General features: G+C 38.4%; 1 pseudogene; it reads right to left on the bottom strand.

The window, feature by feature from the left end:
• Nucleotides 1-14,755: 14,755 nt before the first annotated feature.
• LOC144288346 (keratin, type II cytoskeletal 8 pseudogene) lies at nucleotides 14,756-16,308 on the bottom strand (annotated as a pseudogene).
• Between the last annotated feature and the right edge of the window lie 1,149 nt (nucleotides 16,309-17,457).

Below are 17,457 nucleotides of genomic sequence, written 5' to 3'. Positions count from 1 at the left end.
TATAATACTTAGAGAGAAGCATTGAAATCAAAACTATGCCTTTACCTACATATCATATCTGCAATTGGTTGATTATGTTTAACTTCACAAGATGTCAAGCTAGCAGCAGATTTTATAGTTGATGATTCAGTTTGTCTCTAGCAAATCTTTTTTTTCCTCTATATCCCACTTGGGATCTATATAGTTTTAGTTATGACACAAATACCTGAATCCTTAAGTTTGCTGTAGAGTGACCATTCAATAAGTAGGCAGAATGGATTCTACAAGATTGACCTTTCTGTATCTGTCTCTATCCGGGAGGAAATGGTAAGGGACTGCTAAATGGCTGATATCTGGAGGAAGGACTGATTTCAAAGTCACTCATTTTAACCTCAGGAAGGTACAGCTAATTAGCCAGCCATGAAGAACTGAGAAGACAGGTCCACACATCAAGTCTCTAGGATGTCCTTTCAGGGTGTGTAAAAAGCTTTGGCTCCACAGTCACTCTACTTGACTCAGGCTCTGCTACTTACCAGCTGAGGGGCCCTAGAAAATTACTTTCCCTCTTGGGCCTCAGTTTACTCATCTCTGAAGTAGGAGTAATCAGTTACCTTCTCCACAAAGCTGTTGGAAGGATTAAATGAATTAAATGAACTATTTCATATAAAACACTCAGAAGGATGCCTGGCATATGGTGATAGGCAATAAATAGTTTGAAGTAGAAAGAGAATGATAATGTTGATTCATACTCTAGCAATTCATAGAACTCCTTGAGGTTAGAAAAAATAATTAATTCCAACAGCATCCATATTTGTCGTCAAGAAGTACTCAATGGCGGGGGGCGAGGGGCGCCTGGGTGGCTCAGATAGTTAAGCATCTGCCTTCAGCTCAGGTTGCGATCTCCCCATCCTAGGATCAAGCCCCACCCCAGGCTCCTGGCTCAGCAGGGAGTTTGCTTCTCCCTCTCCCTCTGCCTCTCCTCCTGCTCATGCTCTGTCTCTCTGTCTCAAATGAATAAATGAAAAAAATCTTTAAAAATAAAAAGAAGTACTGAATGTTTGCTGTGCCATATCTTTCTAACCTCCAGAACACAACCATTTACTGGAGCTTCTCTCTGAGTCTCCAAACGACTGGTGCTAGATGAAATTAAATCTGTAAGCACACCTTCAGGACCCTCCCCTCCCTACCAGGACACAACATTTAGGCAGTTACCAACATCATCATCAAAATTTCACATATATTGTGATAAATGTAGGTGTAACTCTGTTAGGAGAAAATGGAAATTTAAAAGGGTGAGGAAAACTAAACCATATGCAATTTGCAGCAATGGAAATAGAGCAGGGGAAATATAGAATGGATGAGATTTAGAAAGTCAACTTTGGGATATCTTTTATAGAACATCTTCTATTTCATATAAATACATAGTCCATGTTCAAATTTTCATTATTTCTGGGCCTTTAAAATTTATTCTTTCTCCCCTAAAAAAGATCTTGAAGGTCTTTAAGAAAAGTCTGTGAGATCAGACTCTGAACACCTGCAGCTAGCTCTAAATCCTGCTGTGATCTATTTTTTTAAAATGTATGTGGTAAGAGCGCTTAATATACCTACCCTCTTACATTTTTTAATGCATTATATTGTTAACTAAAGGCATGATGCTGTACTGCAGATCTCTAAAACTTACCCATTTTGTATAACTGAAACTCTATACCCATCGAACAGCAATTTTCCATTTCCCTCTTCTCCCAGCCCCTGGCAATCACCATTTTATTTTCTGGTTTTATGAATTTGAGTATGACAGATGTCATATAAGTGGAATCATGCAATATTTGTTCTTCTGTGACTGGCTTATCTTATTTATCATAATGTCCTCCAGGTTCATCCATGTTGTTGAATATGGCAGAGTTTCCCTTTTTTTTAAGGCTGAGTAATATTCCATCCTTTTATCACTCAATGGAAATTTAGGTTATTTTTGTATCTTGGCTGTTGTGAACAATGCTGCAATAAACATGGGAGTGCAGATATTTTTTTGAGATCCTAATTTTAGTTCTTTTGAATAAATTCCCAGAAGGGGAAATTCTAGATCATTTAGTAGTTCTATTTGTAATTTTTGGAGAAATCTATATACTATTTTCTATAGTAGGTACACCATTTTACATTCCCCAAAACAGTATTTAAGGGTTATAGTTTCTGCACATCCTTGTCAATACATGTATTGTTACCTTTTTATTAATATTATTATTATTCCTACTATTATAGGCCTCCTGACAGGTAGATATGAGGTGGTGATATCTCATTGTGGTTTTTATTTGCATTTCCTTGATGATTCATAATGTTGAGTATTTTTTCACATACCTACTGGTCATTGGTATGTTTTATTTGGAGAAGTATCTATTGAAGTCCTTTGCCCTTTTTGAAAGAGAGTGTGTACACTCATGAGTTTGGGGGAGGGACGGAGGAGAGAATCTTAAGCAAGATCCACACCTAGTGTAAAGCCCCCATTATGGGGGGCTCAGTTTCAAGACCCTCAGATCATGACCTGAGCCAAAATCAAGAGTCAGAGGCTTAACTGCCTGAGCCACCCAGGCACTCCTACCCCTTTGCCCATGTTTTAGTTGGGTTATTTGGTTTTTTACTATTGAATTGTAGAAGTTCCATGTATATTTTGGAGATTAACTCCTTATTAGTTACATATAATTTGCACATATTTTCTCCCATTCTGTAAGTTGTCTTTTCACTCTGTGGATTAATTTTTTTTGCTGTGCAGCATTTTTTAGTTTGATATAGTCCCACTTGTCTATTTTTGCTTTTATGGGTTGTGCGTTTGGTGTCATATGCAAGAAATTACTGCCTAGACCAATGTCATGAAGCTCTTGCCTGTTTTCTTCTAGGAGTTTTGCAACTTCAGGTGTTACATTTAAATCTTCCTTATTAAGTTGATTTTGGGGTATGATGTATGTTTGCCTTGTGGGGATAAAAACAAAATGAAATATAAACATTTTCTTCTAAAGACATAAAACTTGAAAATATGTCATTCTTGAAATAAAGGGATATTTTTCTTTTTCTTTTCTCAAAATTATTTAACATTGTTAAAGGATTTTGCTCTAAACCACATGATGTGCAGATGCCACTTGCAAACACAGTCCATCCCCTCTTAGAGTTTACATCCTAGTGTGTTTTTTAGCTTCCATCAGTCTACCTGGAATAAAACTATAATTTGCTTGGAGCAAATAGTTGAGACTGGCTTTGTTTCTAAACTTTAATATGCATTCAACCCTGGTGATCTTGTTAAAATGCAGCTTCTGAATCAGCTAATCTACCTAGGGCCTGAAATTCTACATTTTTAATAAGCTTTCATATTGCTGATCTACATTAGATTTTAAGAAGCAAAACTAGATGAAATGGAAAACAAAATACCTGATTTTCTGAACATAGATCAAATTAACAATACTGTATGACTAGTCTATAACTTGTAACTCCCTTAACAGTGTAGGGTAGAAAAGACTTTCCCTTTGTTCTCCTTGGTTCAATAACTGGGTCTATAAAATAAATTGACAACAGGCAGATTAACAGGAAAAGGGAAATGAATTTATTAATTTCTAATATTATGCCCACCAGGTCATCACAGGAAAAAAGTAAATGCCAAAAAAAGTGGTGAGATTTGAGAGCTTATATGCCATCCTTAACAGAGGAAGGAGGGCATATAGGCAATTTAGGAGAGAGTAAATTATTTTAGGAAAGATGAATGGGCTGTTAGAAGAATAGGTGGAAGATAAGATAGGATAAGTTTTGACAAAGTTTGTCTGGGTGTGGAGTTGACTTCTAGACCCCTCCCAGTGGGAGGAGCCAATCCCAGGAAGGGGATTTAAGACCATTGAATTCCTTTTGAAGGCTCAGTCTTTAGGCAGAAATGGGAAGTTCAGAGAAAGCCTCTCTTGTATCTGTTGTTTTTCAAGTGCTTTCACCTCAAAATAACACTATGCCAAAGTAGCATGTTTTGAGATGGCGAGTCCAGAACTCCATCAATTAGGCAAAATTAAAATGCTTCCTTCCTGCTATTGGAATTTGACCTCTGAAATGCCCTTGCTTCTTAAACTTTAGGAGGCTTATCTCTTAGAGGCATGTATATCTGTGAACAACGCACACTACCATGTTCATTAACATTATCAGTACTCTATATCCAATGATTGGTTCTGGACTTTGGAAAGAATTACAATCCCAATAAAAGGAGATTTCTTGGTTCTTTTAATATGACAAATGCTTGCATAAATAAAAATGTGAAAAATTATAGTTGTAAAATAACTCTAAAATATCTAAATCTCATTGTAGAACAATTAATAATGAATAAAGAAATGGTTATATAAAATCCAAAGACTAGTAATAATAAGTACTTAATCTACCACAAAGGAAAAGCTCAGCCAAAATACCCATCTTGCACCAAAATACATGTTCAAAAATCGATATTTGCATGCCCAAGACTTGTTTGAAAAGGCGATTATGGTCTCACAAGTAAATCATAAGAATTTTAAAAATTTTGTAAATGCTGTATTTATATGACAGACAAGAACCACTCTGAAGGAATCATTATGGTTTGGGAAATGATATGCAATTTCAAAATCATCTAAATCATTTCAATTGCCTGTATTTACATTTATATAATGGGTATTTATAATGGTGATTATTTTAGAACTTACCTTGTTTTCCAGGATCTCACATTGGTTTCTATGGGAACAAGAATGGCTTTGAAGAGGAGCATTTTAAGAACTCTTTTTACATTCAGTGACTGCTAACTGAACTGCAAATTCTGTTTGTTAACGTTTTTAACTCTTAAATTTTAACACAGAAATAAAAGTTGGGCATTCTAGCTTCATAAATCATTTTAAATAGTAAAAACTATTTTTATGAAACATCTGGCACATTGAAACATTAGAAAATAAAATAACTAGCTTTAGGAGCTAATAATCTGTTAATTCATTAGTGATTAATCCACACTAGCTATGTGCTTGCTCTTGGAAAATTGTGTAAAGAAAACATCATCTGATATATTGTTTCAATACATTTTCTCTGCTATTGATGGGTGTATATATGTTTTCTTACTTTTGTAAAAATCCCTTTAAAAAGCAGTATAAAATGTTCTGCATTTAAAGTTTCCCCCTGCCAATGCCTCACCCATCCTGTGCTATTATTTACCCTGGTACAATGTTATACCTTTACCGTGTTCTCACACCAGCTGGAACTTATTTTTAGTATTTTTTGAAACAAGCTCATAAGTCTTCAAGTTTCATTTTTTTCTTTTTCTTGGAATAGATTTTTAAATCATAAAAAGCCCAAGGTGTAACTTAGGTATTACATTTGTGCAGTTTACTATATTTAATATTTCCTCACATTTCATGTTTTCCCATAAACTTTATTTTTTTGATTCCCTGGAGAAATGATATTTCAGTATATTTTTATTTAATCCCTCTCAAAGTAATTAAAACCCACTAAAAATAAGAGAAGCTTATTTCAGAAAAGAGTGCTAAAACTAAATTTTTGTAATGCCCAAACTATAAAAGATGCCGGTTGAAAGCACATGGCATCCCATAACCAGCTTATGTAATAGCTACTCCAGTTATTGCTGACATATAATCTGTGTCTTAAATCCAAAAAGTGCAGGTTGATGGCAGAGTGCCAGGCAGGGTGGAATAAGCGAGTGTTTTTTACCTTCTTGGATTGGTGGATTTCTGCTGTTCACAGTGTTGCCCTAGACTTGGTCAGGATTGCTAGAGACTAGAAACAGTTTGAGAAGTCAAGCTGCTGGCATTGTGTGACCAAGAGACTATCCTGTAAGGTACTGACTTGGTATAAACTCCAATAAACTGTTTGTTTTTTTTCTTTCATAAAAGTATTTTCCATTCAGATTTGATTTTATGAAATAAATGAGAGATTATTACACTTTTAAAAAAGGGAAGATAAATAAGTGGGAAACATGTAACCAAATGTTTTGGGAAAATGATTAATTGATTGACTCTTCTGTTTTTTAAAAGTTGATTTTCAAGTGAAGCAGAAAGCAAGCTGAAAAGTAAAAGCAAGTATTATGTTAATCTTCAGAAGAGAAATATATATAAAGTATCTGAATCTGAAAGTGAGGAAAATAGTCGTTAGGGCTACTCAAAATAGGATCCATGGATCAGTGCCTATCTGGGAAAAGATAAATACAAACAGTGACTCTTAAAGCACTTTGACATTGCCATTTCATCCAATCCTGTGATTTTATATCTTACAAAAATCAGCCCATGGCATTTGGGAATTTTTAAAATTTAGTACAGTTAGTTTGAGTTGTACTGATTCAGCATAAGTTATTATAAATCAGAAAAAAAAAGTGCCATTTCAACTTCATGTTATTGAAAATAATTTATCCTATGTGATTCTGTCTGAAAGCTAGGAAGTGAAAGTTTTTTTTTATCTCTGAAAGATCTCTTTCTAGTCCTAAAATAACATCTTTATTTTCATAAGATTATAGCAAAGGAGGCTGAAGCCGATATTTTCTCCTTTTGCAGATATAAAAACAAAAGTACCAAGGGCTTAAGTGAGATGTCTGGTATTACACAATTACTATCAAAATTTTAAAGTCAAGGTAAGAAGAGCATTGTACAGAACTTGTTTAATATTCTAATGAATAAAATAAAAACAGCCTAGCTTGATTATGGCAGCAAATGTGATATATTTGCAATTTCATATAGTAGATGGCAGTGCTTTGTCTTAAGATTTCAGAAGGAAAAGCATTGTCTTACAGCCATTCAATGGATTACTAGTGAAACTACACAATACTAAAAATCAAGGTGAGGGGTTTGAAAGAATTCACTAAGCAAAACCAAAATTGAAGAGAATAAAGAAAGGTAGGAACACATGTATAGTTTGGCTAAAGAACTGTTAAGAGAAGAAATATCAGTCCACACTTCTTGAAAGATGTAAAATCCCATAGGAGAAAAGGCTTGCTACCTTGGACTACAAATAGAAATCAAATGAAAATATAAAAGGGAGAGTTTAGAGGTACACTGGGAATTTGTGTTAGTTGCTGAGAGTATTAAGTTAGTTGAGTGGGCGCCTAAAGGAATCTCTGAGGACATTTAAAACCTCATTGAACAAAGCCGTGGACATTGTATTATGGAGAGCAAGACTTCAATGGCAAGGGGGATGGACTGGATCAACCATGAGGTCTTTTCCAGCTCTAATTTCTCGTATTCCATAGCTCTGTGAAGAATAGTTGCTAAATTGCTTGATCAACCCAGACAAACAAAACTCACACAAGAATAAAACCCCAGACAAAACAATAAAGTTAGCCAAAATTGAAACACGCCCCTCCAAAAAAGAAAAACAAAAACCCTAAATCTTGCATCATATACCAAAGACAATAAATTCAGATTCTGGCAACCTGCCCAGAGAAATGAATTCCAGAGACAGGACCCTTCAGTGAGCAAACCGAACCAAAAGGTTGGGAGAGTTCAACTTCTCAGTTAGGCTTGCAAAAACTCCCAGCTGATCTTAATACTAGAGCAGGCTTAAAAAGTGAAAAGGGAAAGAAATCTATTAAAGAATCTGGTCTCTGAGTGAACTATTCATTCAACAAGGATTTATGGAGTGCCTGCTATACACCAGCCACTACTCTAAGATAGGGTACTTCAGTGAACAAAACAGACAAGATCTCTATTATTGTGATACTCACATTCTACTATGAGGAGCAATAAACAGCACAGGATGATATAAGTTAAGGGGTGGTAAGTGCTAAGTAGGGTAAAAAGCAGGGGGTGGAATCTGGGCAAGTGACTATTTAATAGTGCAACCAGGGAAGAACTCAAGGAGGAGAGACATCTGAGCAAGACTGGAAGTGAAAGGAGGTAGCCAGGTGGATTTGGGGGAAGAACATTCAGCATATAGCAGGAAGGTTGGAGCAAATCTGGTGTGTCCGAGGAAGAGGAGGGAGACTAGTGTGGTTGGAGAGGAATGAGCATAAGGAAAAGTATGGAGTGAGTCAAGGAAGCCTTCTAGATTGTCCAACTCCATTTGAGTTAACTACCCACATTTTGCATCTAGGATTCTAGAAACTAATTTATGCCAGGTAGCAACTTTCCTGGGAAACCACTCCACCCACATGTCAACAGTGTTTCTGCAGATTACTTCAGTCTATAAGCTTTACTCATGTCAGCATTATCCAGGGATGTGGGCCCTTAGTGTAAAAATATGTCCTATAGTTACTGCTACTGAGAATGAGGAAGACTCATCAGCATTGAAATTTTGGATATTTGCTTGCATTTCTTCTTAGATCGGCAATAAAAAATCCAAACAAAATTGTATTTGTGATCTTTGTATTATATTCGCACATATATGAAATATGTCTTCTGTCACAGAAAATAAAATCCTGATATCAGCAATTCTATTATGGGCTCATGGTCTTGAAACTTAGTCTTTATTAGGGGCTTGAATTGGCTCATGCTGTTGAAACTTAGTCTTTATCAGGGGCTTGATGAATATTTAAATGTAAGGAGAAACATTAAGAAATCGGTTTAGAAAAAAATGGGTCTGTTTATGAGAAGTAGAGACATTATGAAAGGAATTATTAAATGTTTTCAGATATTTGAAAAAATTGTAATAAAATTAAAAATTAAGCTAGAAAAGCACTCTCACTGTTCATTCATTAATTGAAAAAATTGTGCTGAGTTCCTGCTGTGTGCCTGGCAAGTTTTCTAGACCCTATGGATACAAAAGAGTACGATTACAATACAGGAAAGCCCGCAGTCTACTATGTTACTCCATTAAGATTCTTCTCAGGCAGTTCACCAGGTCATCCTTGTGTAACAATCTGCAATTGAGGACATATGTTGGAGGCTCATCTGCAACCCAGTATCACTTTTTTTTTTTTTTTTAAGATTTTATTTATTTGCTCATGAGAGACACAGAGAGAGAGAGAGAGGCAGAGGGAGAAGCAGGCTCCATGCAGGGACCCCGACGTGGGACTCGATCCCGAGTCTCCAGGATCACACCCTGGGCTGAAGGTGGCGCTAAACCGCTGAGCCACCAGGGCTGCCCCCCAGTATCACCTTTTAAGGTGGGATATGTCAGGAAAGGATGCTTCATGACTTGTCCCCGTCTGGTCATTCCCTTAGGAACTTTAGATAAGGAAAAGAGCACAGCATTTGAATAAGACCTTTGTTGTCCAATACACCAGCCACCAGCCACCAGCCACGGGTGACTACTGGCAATTGATATGTGGCTAGTCCAAATTGAGATGTGTTCTAAATATAAAATACACTGGATTTTGATGGCCCAGTTTGAAAAAGAGAATGCAGACTAAACATTTTTTATGTTGATGATATGTTGAAACGCTAATATTTTTAACACATTGGATTAAATAAAATATTTTATTTCTTTTTACTTCTTATATGTGGCTACTAGAAAATTTAAACTTCTATCTGTGGCTCGATTTCTCCAAGTGGGGGAATCTATATTTGTTCCCTGTATCAGCTCAGAACTATTGCATAAAAATAACTGATTCTTATTGAGTACTCAGCTCGTTGACAAACTCTATTCCAAGCAAATTAGTTGTATTAAAACATTTAATCCTCATAATAATTCTATGAGGAATGATTTCTCTAGATGAATAATTTGAGGCACCAAAAAGTCAGGAAACTTACCAAAGACTACATATCTAGTGACCAGGGGAGCAGTAAAGCTTTAAAGCTGTAACTAGCCCAGTGACTCTCACACCTGAGTGTTCATGGAAATCACCTGCAGAGCTTGTTAAAACACAGAATACTGAGCTCCCTCTCCAGAAGTCCTGACTCTTTTGATCTGAGGTTTAACCTAAGAATGGTCATACCTAACAAGTTTCCAGGTGAAGCTGATGCTACTGATTTGCAAACCACATTTTGAGAACCATTAGCCTAATTCAATGCACTTATACCACCAACCTCCAATGTTAATAAAGTCCTCAGCCTTTTTGAACCATAGTTTCTTTATCTTAAACTGTGGGTATTTCACATACCTACTTCACAAATCAGAAAGTTTGCCATTTTGAAGAGTATAACTCCAGAGTTTTAGTATATGTACAGTTTTGCAACAATCGTTGCTATCTAATTCCAAAATATTTCCATCACTCCGAAAAGGAAACCCAATACCTATTAGCACTTATTCTGTTTTTCCTCTCCCCCAGGCCCTGGCAATCACTAATCGACTTTCCTTCTCTATGTATTTGCCTACTCTGGACATTTCATGCAAATGAAGTCATATAATATATGGTCTTTTGTGTCTGATTTCTTCCCCTTACCATAATGATTTCAAGGTATATCCATGTTATAACATGAATCGGTACTTCATTTTATGGTCAAATAATATAAAACCGTATGGATGCACCAGATTTTGTTTATCCATTCATCAATTGATGCACATTTGGGTTGTTCTACTTTTTGGCTATTAGAATTTGTGTGGATTTGTTTTCATTTTTTTATATGTTATAACTAGGAGTGGATCCAGTAGGGGTAGAATTGCTGACTCATATGGTAATTCTATATCTAACTTTTTGGAAGAACTATCAAATCAAACTTTGGTTTCAAAGCATTGTACCATTTTACATTACCACTGGCAATGTGTGAGAGCTCCAGTTTTTCCATGACCTTGCCAATACTTGTCATTGCCTGTCATTTTGATTATAGGCATCCTAGGTGTGAAGTAGTGTCTCATTATGGCTTTGTTTTGCATTTTTCTAATGACTAATGATGTTGTTCATTTTTTCAAGTGCTTATTGGACATTTGTCTATCTTCTTTGGAGAAATGTCTGTTCAGTCCTTTGCCCATTTTTAAATTGGGTTGTCTTTTTATTGTTGTGGTATAAGAATTATTTATGTACTCTAGGTACGTGTTCCTTATTAGATATATATGATTTACAATTTCTTCCATGTGGGTTGTCTTTTCACTTTTTGTGATGGTGTCCATTGAAGCAAAAAGTTTTTAACCTTGTAATTTATATATTTTAAAAGTAGAAACTATATATATTTAGGTGTACAACTTGATGATTTGGTATACATATACACTGTGAAATGATTACTACAATTAAACTGAATAATATATCATTTCCTCACATAGTTACCATTAAAAAGTCTTTAATCTTGATGAAATCCAATTTATTTGTTTTTTATCACTTGTGCTTTTAGGTCACATCTAGAAACCATTGCTTAATCCAAGGTCATGAAAGATTTAGGTCAATGATCCATTTTCAGTTATTTTTGTATATGGTGTGAAAAAAGGGCCCAATTTTATCCTTTTCCATATAGATATCTAGTTATCCCAGCACCATTTGTTGATCATAGGATCCTTTTAAATTTTAGTTAAAAATACTTCAAAGGTTGCATTAAGTATTTTTATTAATATTAATTACAATACTATTTTTCCTCTCTGGGTGCTTCCCTACTATCTTATCAAAGCTTTGTAAACACTGTATTTAGAACAAAACAAATGTCCTCTGAGTTAAAATTTCAAGTCAGTAATGACTGACCATAAAATAGGCTTGTTCAATTGCACTCCTTCATTCACTCTTATGTATTAAAGTACCAACATCCCTACCATTATGTCAATCTATATTAATTCTCCTATTCACACATATAGGATGAGAAACAAAGGAATGTTTTCCTATATGATTCCCCTTTGTGATTTTATAATAGCATTTCACTCTTGTTTGTGCTTATAGTACTTATTTAACTGATTACAAATTTGAAATGTGGTGAGTTATTGCTATATGCAATTGTAGTAATTAGATGTACAAAGTAGACCTAAATAAGATGAATGCTAGGGAAAAAAATTTAGAAAGGAGAAAAAAAGGCAAGTCCAATTTTGAGACTGACAGCAATTGATATACATAGATATTTCTTCTCCATAGGAAGTCAGCTAAATAAACATAAAACACATTGTCCAAAAGTCATAAGCGGTTTGCAGTGAGGGTGAAGATACAGAATTATAAAGGTGTGGGTGCATGTGGCACCCAGAAAGATGAAAATTATAAAGTAAGACTTTTTTGGTGTGTCCCTAAACTAAGGGCTCTCAGATGAGTGACAGGAATATTTAGGCTCCTGGGCAGATAGAAGTCCGTGGTGCCATAATTGTAAGGGAAGTTTCATCAAGCTGTTTCAGCTTGAAAACATTTCTCTTTGCTTTGTTCCTTGCCTCCATAATCTTAAGCCTATGCCTGTTTTTGGTTCATTTCTGAGGCCAATATCTGGAGAAAAAAATGTCTTAGTGTAAATACTTTGCATTATAAATTAATAAAGATTTCTAGTGACTTTATGGAACATAAGCCAAAACTGTTAGATGAGGTTCTGGATCTATGGACTGAGGAAAAAATCCTAGACTAGCATTGAGTCCAAGTAACATTGCTGAGTAGAATATGATAAAGTAATGTAAGTATCTCAGTATGTTTAAGGGAGGAGTAATTCTTTAAATACCTATTTCTATGAAAATGCCCACTGAATTTGGTAACATTCAGCTGAAAGTTCTTGATAAAGAAACATTACCCCCAAATAAGAATCCGATTAACATTTTTCCTTATTGTATCTTGTGAACTTCACTCTTATCAACAAGAACTAAAAACCAAAGGGTGTTATCTCACAACTTCAGACTAGGGACTATGACTGGAAGACTTTGCTATAATAGTTTTTACAACTTCCTCTATGCTTATTACATTCCTTTCCGGTGTCCTCATTCCTGTATAGTACTTAAGTCTATAAAGCAGAAATGGTGTGCATGTCCATACACTTAAGAAGAAAGTACTAGAGAGTACTGATCCACTCATAGCCAATCTTGGAGATGAGAAGAAACAGGAATCTATAGGGATAGATGCAGTGGCATAGTATCAAAGAGAAAAGGAATGCAAGCTATGGAATTCAAGTCTTACAACTTTAAAGTCATGTAGTGAATTTATGTTTCATAAAATTCTTGTCAGTAGCTACCATGAGTCATAAGCTTTAATCACCCTGAGTTCCAGGGACCTACATGAGTGAAGAAAAGGAGCAGTTGGAAATTACCTTAGGCCAGAGACTGGACCCAGCAGGTTCCACAGAAGAATAGCTTGCCTGTCTCCTGTTGGTCCTACCAGGTGAGATTCTCTTGAATTAGGCAATGATAGCACAAACCATAAGAACAACAGACACCACAGAAGTGATGACCATACCCCACCCTGGCTGCCTAGTTTCTAGTATAGACCTAATCAGGTCTCTTTTCAGAACCTGCAGTCACCTTTTCTGTCTTGTGACTTCTGATTACATGTGGGTTGTTTCTACACTCACACCTGTGACTAAATTGAATAGCTGATTGCCTCACTCTGTTTCACATTACCTGACAAGATCAAGGAATAGTGTGTCAACTCCAAGGGTTCAGGGATGGTGAGCAGAGGCGAAGCAAGCACAGATAGTGAAAGACAACATCTCGGATCTTATTTTTAGGATATTAGAAAAGCAAGCTGTAGTTAGCTTAATTCTGAATTCTGGGGCTCATTCCAAGCAAAGTAAAATTCCCCACATCCTGGGCAGAGCAAGTCTGTACATGTGGTGGCCTTGATGTCTTCTCCCTAGGCAATCACTTCTCTTACCTTAGAACAGCACAGTCAGGTTGCCAAGGACTTTTCCCCTCACATCGAGGGGCTGATTCATGAAACAGTGACTTGCTGGGTTATACCATGTCCTGGATTTAAAAAACTGAGCAGGAACCAGGGTGTGGACTGTCTATGCAATTCTGTCCCCAGCCTGTGTCAGCATGTCTTGGTATTTAAGCAAAGTTTAAGTGCATGCTGATTTGTGTGAAGAAAATTCAACAAAGGAATAAAATCATAGGCATCATCATTGACAGAAAAGTCAAATATTCTGATTACTTGGTGAAATGGATTAAAATTGATTTTAAAAAGCTCTGATATTGTAACATTAGCCATAAAGTAATTCTTTTTATAAACTATCTATTTCATTTCATTAAACTTTATAAGCCTCCCACGAGGTAAAAATGTATTTTACAAACAAAAATGACTTTTTAAAGATCATAATCAATCAATAATGAAGCTAAAGAAAAATAGCTCTGGATTTCTTAATCTCTGTTCATTATGGCAGAATGGGAAAAGAAACTTATTACACTTCCATGATAAACACATTTCCTGTGAATCTTTTAAAATGCTATTATTTTCTGTGTGCTTGTGATATAAAAACAAAGCATAAGAACTGGAGAAGGAGAATGTACATTTTAAGGAATTTATTCAAAACAAAATCCTATTTACATTCTCTTTCATTTTATTTTTCTAATAAACTTAATTTTTTTAAAACTTTATTTTTTAGAACAGTTTTACATTTATTGAAAAACAATCAGGAGAGAATGGAGATTCTCATATAATCCACAACTAGTTTGCCCTGTCATTAGTATGTTACCTTCTTATGGTATATTTGTCACAATTAATGAACCAATATCAATACAATTATTTTTAATTAAAGTCTGTGCTCCACTTATATTTTCTTTTCTTTCTTTCTTTTTTTCTTTTTTCTTTTTCTTTTTTTTTTTTTTTTTGACTGGCAGCGGCTTTATTTGGGAAAAGACACTTGAATTGGCTTTCGGTTGGGGGCATGGGCAAGAAGGGGTACCCAGGGCAGTAGACTCCCCCTAAGGGTAGGCTGGGGACCGGGGCTGAGCCTCAGGCGGGCCTCTCGTACGCGAGGCCCCCTGCATAGCTCCTTCCCCCAAAGGCTTCAAGGGGCCACAAGAGCAAGGAGGCTGGGAGGGCCGCGGTGGCTGTTCACTTGGGCAGGACGTCAGACGACTCAGACACCAGCTTCCCATCGCGAGTCTCGATCTTCTCCACAACCGCGGCCTTGGAGGAGCTGCTGCGGCTGAAGGAACCGCCGGGCCAAAGCTGGACTGGAAGGGGCTCTGGCCGTAGCTGGGGCCGGGGCTTGTGAGGCCCCGTAGGCCAAGCTCAGGCCCCGGGGTAGCCGCTGGTCATCTTCCTATGGATGCTCGTGTTCTGCATCCCAGGCTCCAGCCGGCTCTCCTCGCCCCCGCAGCGTGGGTCGGTGGCGATCTCCCATCTCGAGGTCCGGGGCCAGCCTGACGTTCAGGAGCTCCCGGTGCTCGCGCAGCTGCCGGGCCATGTCCCGCTCGTCCCGCTGCAGGGCGGCCTCCGGCTCCGGCTCGGCCACCTGGGCATTGGCGTCCTTGACGGCAGCTCCCCGCGCGGCTCGGCGTCGACCACGGCGGCCTCCGGGGCAGCCCTCTGGTTTCTGAGGGCCTCGATCTCAGCCCGGAGGCGGCGGATGCTCCGGTTCATCTCGGAAATAGTCTTCGTGCGACGGAGGTCATCCCGGTGCTTCCCGGCCAAGGTCTGCAGCTCCTCGCACTTGATCCGGTGCGTGGTCTCGGCCTGCGCCCGCCTGCGGTGCGCGATGTCCTCGTTCTGGGCCTTGACCTCGGCGGTGACGCCGTCCAGGTCCAGGGCGCGGCTGTTGCCCCTGGACGGCACCGCGGACGGGTCCGAGATCTGGGACTGCAGCTCATGGGTCTCCTCTTCATGCCGCTGCCCTGAGGATTGATCTCGTCGGTCAGCCCTTCCCGGCGGGGCTCCAGTTCTGTCTTGTGCATGTAAGCTTCATCCACATCCTTCTTGATGCGGACAAATTCATTCTCCAGGTCTCCACGCAATTTGATCTCATCCTCGTATTTATTCTTGAAGCCCTCCACGAGCCCCTGCAGGTCGCCAAGCTCCACTTCCAGCGTCAGCTTCTCCTGCCCCGGGGTGTCCAGCTGCCTCCGGAGGTCGTGGATGCAGCTCCCAAACATGTTGTCTGTGTTGCTCCGAGCGGTTTTCTGCTGCTGCGGGAGGCCCCACTTGGCCTCCAGGATTTTGTTCTGCTGCTCCAGGTGTCTGACCTTGTCGATGAAGGAGGCAAACTTGTAGTTGAGGCTCTTGATCTGCTCCTTCTCCTGGGTGTGCACCACCTGGATGTTGGGGTCCACCTCCATCTTCAGGGGGCTCCGCAGGCTCTGGTTCACTGAGACGGCCGTGATGCACCCCCCCGCCGCCCCCCCACGGCCCCGGGCCCGCCGTAGCCCCCGACCACACTCATGCTGCTGTTCAGGCCACCCCGGAAGCTGCCGCCGCAGCTGCCCACCCGGAGAAGGCGGAGGAGCTGATGCGGGAGCTGGGCCCGCTCATGTAGGAGCGGCTGCTGAAGGCCCGGGGGCTGGAGGTGGACACCTTGTAGGACTTCTGGGTCACCCTGATGGACATGGTGGAGGCTGGAGTGGGGGCGAGGAGGCAGAACCTGACAGAGGTTGCAGGAGCGCGAGGAGCCGCTTCTAGGTCCACTTATATTATAGTTTTTACCAATGTACTTTTTCTGTTCCAGGATATCATCTAAGAGGTCACATTACACTTACTCTTCATGTCTCCTTAGGGTTCTATTGACAGTGACAATTTCTTAGACTTCCTTGGTTTTTGATGACTTTGACAGTTTTGAAGAATACTTAGGTATTTTGGTTTCAACTATATCTATATCTATATTAGGTACCTTGTAAAATGTCCTTCTATTGAGTTTTTTTCTATATTTTTTCTCTTGATAAGATGGAAGTTACAATCTTTAGAAGCAAGACCACAGACATAAAGTGCCAATTTAATCCCATGATTTATCACTGTTGATCACCTTGACCACCTGGCCGAGGTAGTTTTATTAGGTTACATGCTCTTTTGAAATTTCATTTAATCATAGAGAATGTTCTCTTCATTAAAAATTATTAACCTTAAATGTAATTTATCCAAGTAGCAATAGAACTAAAACTAGCTTTCACAGATCAGGTTACAATACATAAGAGATGACATTGCATATTTAGGAGGGTGACAGGAGGAGGAATTACACAACAGAAAAACTGGTTTAGTGAGTCTTAAAGTTTATCATGTGCAGGATTCCTATGGAGCTGGTTGATACAATCAGTTCACTAGCATATTTTACTTTGCAAAACATGTTGCAATTGCTCTTTGGTTATCTTCCCCACCCCCACCCCCCACCCCCATTCCTAATGAGGAAGCAAAGTAAGGCTTCCTTCATTCACTTTCAACAAATGAAGGAAGGGCTTTGGAATCAGAGATTTGTGTTTGATTTTGAACTTAGCCACTTTCTACTGTGTCTCTTTAGAAAACTTTTGAGAGTACCTTGTCCATAAAAGGGGGCAGTAGCCATATGTGTAAGAAGACAAAATGAATAAATGTGAAATAGGTTGAGCAAGGAGGCATGATTACTATAAGGTGGAGAATATCAATTCCATAGCTCTTATACATCCATAAGCATGTTTGTTCTTAATGCCCATATGGTTTATGGCACAGCAGAAAATATGAAGCAGATATTTTGCTAAGGCCTCATGGTGTGGTAGAGAGACTCAAATCTACTAAGTAATAGTGTTATCATCTCTGAAACAGGTGAATGACATTTT

The sequence above is a fragment of the Canis aureus genome, chromosome 18 (genome assembly GCF_053574225.1).
Source record: "Canis aureus isolate CA01 chromosome 18, VMU_Caureus_v.1.0, whole genome shotgun sequence".
In the NCBI taxonomy this organism is placed as follows: Eukaryota; Metazoa; Chordata; class Mammalia; order Carnivora; family Canidae; genus Canis; species Canis aureus.
The sequence above is the reverse complement of the archived record's forward strand: the minus strand, read 5'-3'. Positions and strand labels throughout refer to the sequence as shown.